A 10,342-nucleotide genomic window follows, 5' to 3' on the forward strand; every position below is an offset into this window, starting at 1 on the left:
GGGAGAAATTGTCAGAAACAAGTTGGAGATTATTGCCTGGAATAGTGCAGATGAAAAATTGTGAAGACCTGAACTAGAGTTTTGGAAATGGGAATAGGAAGAAGATAGTGGGTGTAAAAGACAATTTAAAGGTAAATCGCGCTCACAGAGTATTCAACAGGGTACATGGAGTTGTACTAGGTATTTATTCTGCACTTTAATAATTGTCCGTACATGAGACTTTTACTGGTACTATTAGCTCTTTTATTGAGGGAACCTGTGAAGTGGAAAATTACTTGATCTGGAAAGAGAACAAGGCACTCTGACCAAGACTCAAATTTCAGAGAGAAACTTAAAGTCTACACATCACAGAGAAATTCACTAGCATTAGCAATTCCAGAGAAATGTTTGTAGTTGTGCAGGGTGAACTGACCAGTTACAGTCAGAAATGGATCAAAGTTGGGGCTTACTACTGGGACAGAATGTCACACTGATTATAGAGCCAAAAATCAATGACTAATTATAATATTGCAACTCTTTTCACAACGGTATGATCCAGGGGTAAGTGCTTTAAACCCCCATTTTGGTCTTTTTGAGTCAGTTTTACTTGAGGCAAGTGGTAGTAATATTGTTCAAATAATATTTTACTACTATCATTGCATATTATAATGTTACATAGCTATCTCAGTTAATCTATTATTGATGAGCAGACTCTAGCTTACATTTGGGACAGTCTCCAGATAATCTTTCAATTTATAAATGAAACGCTTCATGGAGCCATTTTTACTTTGTGACTCGAACTCCACAACTGCACAGGACTTAATCATGGAGAAATATATTCTTTTAAGAGTGGTAGTGTCTATCAATATTAGGATAAGTAAATCATTTATTCAAGTAATTATTTATTACGCCTAGTATTATAAAGAACTGATATTGCAACAATAAACTATTCTGATAGAATAAATATCTGCCTTTGCATTTAAAGCTTAATTTACTATTACATCAGTAATAATAAAAAGGTGTTGTTGAAATATACACAAATCCTAAATAGATTACTTTTTAGTCTCTTTAATCTTTGATTTGGCTTGCATCTTAACATTTTGGACTGATTATTATTTCTCACTCACAACCTGTATTTAGTTTAAATGACTTTATCAACTATGCGTACATTTTAATCAGCTCTTGTTCCATGTTGGAGTATAGTTCAATTCTATTAAATAATTCACTTTGCCATTAAATTCACCTCTCAGTGGTGTTACCTGTTAAATATGGTGTTTTGGAGAAAATCCATATTCCTGAACATTCACTGGTGACATGAATTATCTCCTGAAGATGGTGTTGTGATTCAGTGTCATAAGTTATTTGGACAGCTCTTACGGTAACTCTGTTTTACTCTGTAACACCTCATAACTCACTGCTGTCAGCTGAAAAGGGTGGGAGGAAGTCCGCACATCCTATATGCCCTCGTCCATTTGTCCTCCTTCCTTTCTCTCCTAGAAGAGAAAAGCTCTGTCATAGTAATCACTGGTAGAATTTCCTTTTGAACCACATGGTTTATTCTTTTAATTGTTCTGAATCTGAAACAATTAAATAACCTCTTGAAAGAAGGGAGAAAATTCTGATCCTTTCAGTAACAGTGCATTTATTGTCCAACTTTCTGGAACAAATAGTTGCATTGAGATATCCTCTCTTCTTCATGTTCCCTGTGGGGCAGAAGGCTTATTTGCAACTTGATGAGGTCACCCAAGAATCATCTGAATGTTCCATGTTATTGTGCTGGGTTGGCAACAGCAGGAGGAAATATGGGGGGAAAATCTGACGGTTAAGATGCAGAATTGGTACAACATCTGTCATTTCCGACAAATGCCAGAAGACGGCAGTCCTATTTGTTCAGGACTTTATGAATTTTGCAAGACCCGTGAGTCCTCTTTGGTTTCAACATGATCATAGCTCATGAAGAAAACCCAGAAATTAAGTTTTGTTACTATAGAAACCCGATGGAATGACTGAAATGTTTTTAAAGAAACAGTCTCAAAAATCAGAGTACTAGGAAAGAAAATGTGCTAGAGAAAACAAAACACTTATTTTTCCCCCTTTATAGCAGCACTGAGAAACTCTTGAGCCTTTAAAATTCTTTTGCTCCTTTTCTTTTTTTTTAAAACAGAAATATAGTGAAGTTGGCTTTTGAGATCTATTGCTTTAAAACAAATTAACATAATTTGTATTGTTGTAAGTACAATAAACATACAAGGAGGAAACTGAAAGGATTTATTTCAGTACAAGAAATAGATCAGGGTACTTTTCATGCTTTTTCGTTGACTATAAAGGAGTTCAAAGCAGAAATGGTCTAAAACAGTGCTAGATTTAGAAAACAAAATTGTCTTGCTTTCTCCTCCTCCTCAAGGTGTTACTAATGCAGACACTTTGCAGCTGCTTTTGCCTTGAACTGATTTACTATATGAGCTACCAGATACAATGATCATTTTTGACTACTCCAGTTAGCACATGTAACATTAGGGCACTCAACCTCTCTCCTCATATATAGGATTTGATGGGGCCTGTTTTACTGCATTTTAATTTTGCATGGAATCTAACTAGTGAGCATAAGCAATACATAAAAAAACTGCATTTTAAGAAAGCACCTTTATTCTCTATCCTGGGAGTAAATAATTATATACCCATGGGCAGTGACCATTCATGAGGAAGAGATGATCTTCAGGATAATGGAGAGGGGCTAGTACAAATAAGCTGAATACTATTATACCCTGTGTGATTCCCATACTGTAAAACCCTCCTTTTGCTTCACCTGGGATGTATAATCCTCTCTTAAATGTCATAGACCTTATGGGCTAGCATGACCCAAGGCCCTGAACCACAGCTGGATTTCTGTTAAGAGCCTGTTAACTGATCGTTGACCCCTGCTATACCCATTGTGACTCTGCCTGTCTTTCCACACCTCTCCTCCGCATCTCTTGAGACCCATGCCACTATGCCATGGTCACCCATGGGCTCATCTAGACTGTGGTCTGGTGTCACAAATAGATCCTTGCGTCTATTTTGCGTCTGACGGAAACCTACAGCTGTCCTTACAATTTAATATACTGCTAAATTGTGCACACAACTTAGTTCCAGAATTTGGCTTTGTATCTCTATGTTGGAAATGCTACAAAATGAATGTTACTACATATCTCTTCCCTATTCTGTGACTTTACCTTGGTAGCTCGAAATGAGCTACAGTGGGAGTATTTACCCCACGTAAATTGGCAAGCAATATAAACTAGGGCTTCCCTGCAACACTTCCCCAGGAGAACAGGTGTCAAGCAATTATCAGAACATCACTACCCCTCAACGTAGAGATGCAAGAACACAATTTTCCTTTTAAAAAATAATTATATAATGAATGAGAATCCAATTTATGTGGAAATGTACGCATTGGCAACATAGTAACATAGTTTTGGGATTTGTATTAAGGTATGACAAGAAAAGGAAAACATTAGCTGAGATTCATAGTTTAAAAATAGAAAAATCACAAACTGAAGAATTTGGAGCGGGTGTGAAAGAAATGGGTGAAGGTGGTCTAAAGGTACAACTTCAAATTATAAATAAGTTCTGGGGATATAACTTATGGAATGATTACTATAGTTAGCAATAGTGTACTGTAAAAAATAGAATTTGATACGAAGAAACAAGACATAACAGAGAAGGAGGTGCTGTCTCCTTATCATATTGGAAAATTTAATATGTACAAGGTTTTCAAAATTTGATTTTTAAAATCATTGTACATTCTGGTGAATGCTTTTGAATGTCTTATGTCTGTTTTGAAGTACTTGTTTCATTGCCTCAAAATGTACAAATATAATAAATGCTGCTTCTTGCTGGAAGATGATTCAATAATTTAAAAAATTCAAACTTTAAAGCAAAAAGTGTTGAATCCCAGCAAACACTTATATAACTGCCAGTATGGTAGGAAAGAAAAAGAACAATGAGAAGCACTGCTGTTTGAAAGGTGAAAATGTCACCAAATGCCCTTGAATGCTCTCAACAGGAGCCTGTCTTTTTCTCTGACATCTTAAAATGAGATCTTTTCAATACTTCCAACCATCTGATAGAATCCAAGAGAAGACTATACCAGCCATCAATGTAAAAACAAAAGTTCTTGGTTTGGAGCACACAAAAAAATCAAGAAAAAGTAAAAAGTGAAAGGAAGAAACTTCCTCTTTATACATTATAATCCTCAGTGATTTACAGAAAAGTTGTTTTGATTAATGGTCTTGTGATTGAATTAGGCTGACCTTTCCTCTTCTTTCGCTGCAAAAGCTTATAGTTCTAGCTGTTGTGCACCTCTCTTAAACAGCCAGCCACCTGGACAATTTCTATGGAATCCTATATCCTGGATTTGGAGTGATTCCCTGTATTATTAAAACAAACTGGACCTTAGGGGATGCAAAGAACAGCTGCACAAAATCAGGCTTCTCATTATTTAGAAATATTTCTAAGACACAAGGGATTCTAGTCTCTTTGCTGCCTATGCTTTTCAGGCGCACAAAAATAAATTAACATTTTTTTTACCTTATTGGTGGGGTTAAATAAATTAATACTGGTAATACCCTTAGAATAGTGCCTGGCACATCGCGTTTGTTATTATTTTTATACAAGTCAGGAATATTTATTAAATTGCTTCTCCTGCCACTAAGCGAACTGCACATGAAATAGGTACAGGGCAACGAAGACCCCTCATGTGTAATAGACAGGACGATTACTGACACTGTGTGTGCACTCCATGTATGTACTCCACGTGTGCACTGGAGAGGACACGCCCTCCATTCTGGTGTGGACATGAACTGTTAGGTTTGAGAGTCGAAGTTAAATAAGGGGCTCTGGAATCATCTCAACATTCGGATGTAGGTTCAATTCCAAGTGCTTTCTACATGTAAAGCTGAACAAGACCATTTCACGTGCAGGGCCACACTTAATCCTATGTGTTAGGTATAACTATCACTGCTCCACAGTGAGAAAACTGAGGCTTAGAGGGTGGTGTGATTTGCTCAGGATTGCATACCTAGAGAACAAAGCACCTGAATTTGAAACTGGGCCTTCTGACCCCATATCTGGGGTTATCCTTACTCAGCTGGAAGTTGACCTTGTCACGAAGTGGTGCTCCTGGGCTGTTTTCTCTTTCAGCTCCAAAGTTGCCCTGAAGTTCTAGGATGGTGGTCTTCTAGTCTCATGGTATCTGTTGGCATTAAACCAGTCTGTGAGATGCGGATGGGGGTGAGGAAAGCCAGTTACTGAGAGTAAAAGATGATTGTATATATGAATGACTAGGCTATGGCAAGTTTCAGAGGGAAGGTTCCTCCTTATCAGAACAGTTTTCAGGATATTAAAATGTTAAATTAAGCTCCCTAAATGGTACTCCAGTCATCTTAAATATTGCCAGTTGTTGCTAATTGTTTACTTGACATGGTGGAAATTATTCTCAGGTATAGTTAATATCACAAAAATGTCTTTAAAATGGCTTAAGAAAAAGAGCCTGTTTCTATTTCATTCTTATTAGGAACCAATTATTTTCATACCTCAGATTTTCAATGTTCACTGAATCCCACTTTTTCGTTCTTAGATATTGGTTCGCTGTCTTTCATGTGATTCTTTTTGCCTGTTCTGTATTTCTTTGAAATTTTGCTCCATAGACTTTATGTCACTACCGGGGCTGTTCCCTAAGTGAAGCAAATTGGTCAGTGAAATGTACAACTCATTCACTAAAACCACCTGCCTTCAGTGAGTTGAGGATGATGGATGTTATTACCTGACTATTTTATTGCTGCCCAGATAACCGACTGTATTAAAAACTACCATTCTTAAGCATCATTTAAAGTCGACTATTTCTAACAGAACCCAGTGACAGGTCTGTAAAATTCTAAGCAAATATTACACCAGTAAGAGAAGCTCAATAAATGATCATCAATTTTGGGACAAAAAACCTCAGCATAATTTTCTGTCTAGAAAAGTTTATCGTACACTTGAAGCACGTTAGACCATGAGGATATTAATTTGTTGCAAGTTAAACATGATGAATAGTTCCCTGGGAACCCATTTCTCTTCTAGTTCTTACTCAAATTTTGCACTTTTTCTGAACTTTCTGAAACATTAATCTCTAGAATGGTTCTCAAAATACCATGGATCTCACTGACATGTGGTATTCATTACAATAAACTGCTGATGGTAAGAGAAGTGATTGGAGAGAGGGAGGTACTAGATGCAAGAGAAGACATCTCTGCTGGCCAACTGGAAAAGTGGGCAGTTTAATTCATGTTACATAATATAGTGATGATACTTAAAGAGTTAAAATCTCAATTAGTGTAGAATCGTTGAATGTATGGTCCTAGACAGGTATTCGAGGCACTTTGAAAGACATTCTTATGTCACATTTGTATGTTTTAAGTATGGAAAATTTAATGATTTCTCCTCCTACTTCCTCTTAAACTGACCATACTTAAATGAGGATTCAGCCATGAAATGTGGACACACAGAAACTACATCCCGAATTTTGAAGTCATTAAAGAAAGACAATTATGGAAAGACATGATTCAAACAGGGAATGTTCTGAGACTTTGTATGAACTTTTCCTACTAGGCAACTGTCTCAGATTTTTTTTCTTTTTGTAAGGAAGTGAAAACCAGAGAAGTGGCATTGAGGAAGGGGACCTGGTCCCTGCAGCAGGGATTCTGCATCTCAGGGAAAGAAAAGTGACCTCTAGACCCTAGAGGGGTCACTGCTGGATGATGCAGCTGTTGATTTGAAACAGCGTTGTTACAACACCAGCAGCATATCTAAGTGTGTCTATATCTTCTTTCCATCCTTCACTCATTATATTCCACACTGCAATCGGATAACGCCTCACTTAATCTGAGAAGTGGTCTTCTTTTTTTCATAGGGAACCAGCCACAATTATAGGCATGTTAGACTACCAGATGCTTCCACTTGTGTGAAATTTTTCTTTGGGAATTTTTTCTCAAAATGCTCCTTGGAACCATCTGTATTCTGTCATGGGAAGGGGGTTGGGGAGGGTCTTATGAAATGTGCAAACCTATCAAGTGAGAATCTCTAGAATCTTCAATGTTGTTCTCTTGGTAAACCTGTTCTCTCTCTCTCCCCTGCTTTATGTAGTACATCTGGGCCTGCATCATAAAAGACAAACTAAGATCATATCATGTATATATAGGCATATATTTATATATAGACATATATAAATATATGGCAAGCTATAAGCTACAAAGAGTCATTTAAATTCTATCTTATAGATTGGATAAGATCATAACAAAAAGCATATGATAATGCAATGTGTTAATAAAAATGAATTAGGAATGATTTTAAATGTACATATTCACACTAGCATTTATCTATTTTCTCTCCATCCTGTTGATTGGAAAGTCAAGAGAATCAGTAACCTTGAGGTGAGACAATACCATTGAAAATAAATAGAAATGGAAAAATGTCTTAGATTTTTTCCCCTAAACATGAAATTATTCTAACTTGATCAGTTTTCACAAGATCATTAATACAGAAGGAGAGAATCCCGAGAGACAGGTCCAAGCAAGGTTTCAATGATAGAAGGCATGTAAAGCTTAGCAAAGTGCTTGTTGCCAAATAATAATAGGAAGACATTTCTATATAATATTCTATATTATGTTGCTAGGTACTATTTTAAGTGCCTTACATAAATTTAATCATTTAAGCTATCATCACAACAGCTCTGAGAGGGAGGTTCTACTATTATACCCATGGTGCAGATGTAAAACTGAGGCATAACTCCCAAGGTTATGGAGCTAGATGTGATGGATGTGGAGTTTTTAACCTATACAGACCGGATTTGGAGTCAATGTTCCTAGTCACTACAAAACTGCAACGAAAATGGGGACATCATTCTTATCTTAAAGAACAAGCAGATGTGAAATGTCTTGAAACTTTTGCAAACAAAGAATAATATGTAGGGACCAGTCCTACCAGATAATAAAACTTTCTATAAGAGTAGAATAATTAAATGTGTAATTTAAATGATTAAGCTATAGTAAGTAGTGGGTGAAAAATAGACTGGAAGATCAATAGAATAGAATAGCTATCATGAAACCAGTGCCTGTAATGAACGTAACACATGAAAAATGAATCCTGATGATTCAGGTGAAAGAGATGGATCATTCAAAATGCACTCCTTAGAGTATTGATGAACTAGTTTAAAAAATCCATTTTGATTTTATGTTATCCTAGCTCATCAAAATAAATTATAAAAGGATAAAAAATTTTAAATAAAAGGATGAAAGAGCTAAATGGAAAATGAAAATTAAAAAAAACAGGAAATATAGGTGAATGTTTATCAAATTTGTGAATGAAGACAAGCTTTATGAATCTGAAGAAAATCAAACACCTACAAATGACCAATGCATCTTACTGTATGTCAATGCCTTCAAGTCAAAAGTAAAAACCAGAAAACAAACAAGCAAAAAACTGAGTTAAATGAAAAAAAAATACGAAAATGTATTTGAAATAAAATGTGACAGATTGTTAGCTTTATTAATTTATAAAGACATTAAACCACTTGATAGAGGGGAAAATACCCTAAAGTAAGATGCGGATAACTGGATGAGACACAGGAACTATTCAAAAAATAGTAAGGCAAATGATTAATTAATATTTGAAAGAGATTACTCTTACTAATAACCAGTAGGTAAATCATAAGTATTATGTGTTATTTTCTGAAAATTACAAACGATATGGAACATTAACATTTACCCTACAACTATTAGCACTAGTGGAGGTACAAATTGCAAAACAAGTATTTTAGTGACGTATTTATTTATTTACTTATTTTAACATCTTTATTGGAGTATAATTGCTTTACAATGGTGTGTTAGTTTCTGCTTTATAACAAAGTGAATCAGTTATACATATACATATGTTCCCATATCTCTTCCCTCTTGCATCTCCCTCCCTCCCACCCTCCCTATCCCACCACTCTAGGTGGTCACAAAGCACTGAGCTGATCTCCCTGTGCTATGCGGCTGCTTCCCACTAGCTATCTATTTTATGCTGGTAGTGTATATATGTCCATGCCACTCTCTCGCTTTGTCACAGCTTACCCTTCCCCCTCCCCATATCCTCAAGTCCATTCTCTACTAGGTCTGTGTCTTTATTCCCATCTTACCCCTAGGTTCTTCATGACCTTTTTTTTTTCTCCCTTAGATTCCATATATATGTGTTAGCATATAGTATTTTTCTCTTTCTGACTTACTTCACTCTGTATGACAGACTCTAGGTCCATCCACCTCACTACAAATAACTCAATTTCGTTTCTTGTTATGGCTGAGTAATATTCCATTGTATATATGTGCCACATCTTCTTTATCCCTTCATCTGATGATGGACACTTAGGTCACTTCCGTCTCCTGGCGATTGTAAATAGAGCTGCAATGAACATTTTGGTACATTCTGACTGGTGTGAGATGGTATCTCATTGTAGTTGTGATTTGCATTTCTCTAATGATTAATGATGTTGAGCATTCTTTCATGTGTTTGTTGGCAATGTGTATATCTTCTTTGGAGAAATGTCTATTTAGGTCTTCTGTCCATTTTTGGATTGGGTTGTTTGCTTTTTTGTTATTTAGCTGCATGAGCTACTTGTAAATTTTGGAGATTAATCTTTGTCAGTTGCTTCATTTGCAAATATTTTCTCCCATTCTGAGGGTTGTCTTTTGGTCTTGTTTATGGTTTCCTCTGCTATGCAAAAGCTTTTAAGTTTCATTGCGTCCCATTTGTTTATTTTTCTTTTTATTTCCATTTCTCTAGGAGGTGGGTCAAAAAGGATCTTGCTGTGATTTATGTCATAGAGTGTTCTGCCTATGTTTTCCTCTAAGAGTTTGATAGTTTCTGGCCTTACATTTAGATATTTAATCCATTTTGAGCTTATTTTTGTGTATGGTGTTAGGGAGTGTTCTAATTGCATTCTTTTACATGTACCTGTCCAGTTTTCCCAGCACCACTTATTGAAGAGGCTGTATTTTCTCCACTGTATATTCTTGCCTCCTTTATCAAAGATAAGATGACCGTATGTGTGTTATCTCAGGGCTTTCTATCCTGTTCCATTGATCTATATTTCTGTTTTAGTGCCAGTACCATACTGTCTTGATTACTGTAGCTTTGCAGTACAGTCTGAAGTCAGGGAGCCTGATTCCTCCAGCTCCACTTTTCGTTCTCAAGATTGCTTTGGCTATTCGGGGTCTTTTGTGTTTCCATACAAATTGTGAATTTTTTTGTTCTAGTTCTGTGAAAAATGCCAGTGGTAGTTTGATAGGGATTGCATTGAATCTGTAGA

The sequence above is a fragment of the Phocoena phocoena genome, chromosome 12 (genome assembly GCF_963924675.1).
Source record: "Phocoena phocoena chromosome 12, mPhoPho1.1, whole genome shotgun sequence".
Classification (NCBI taxonomy): domain Eukaryota; kingdom Metazoa; phylum Chordata; class Mammalia; order Artiodactyla; family Phocoenidae; genus Phocoena; species Phocoena phocoena.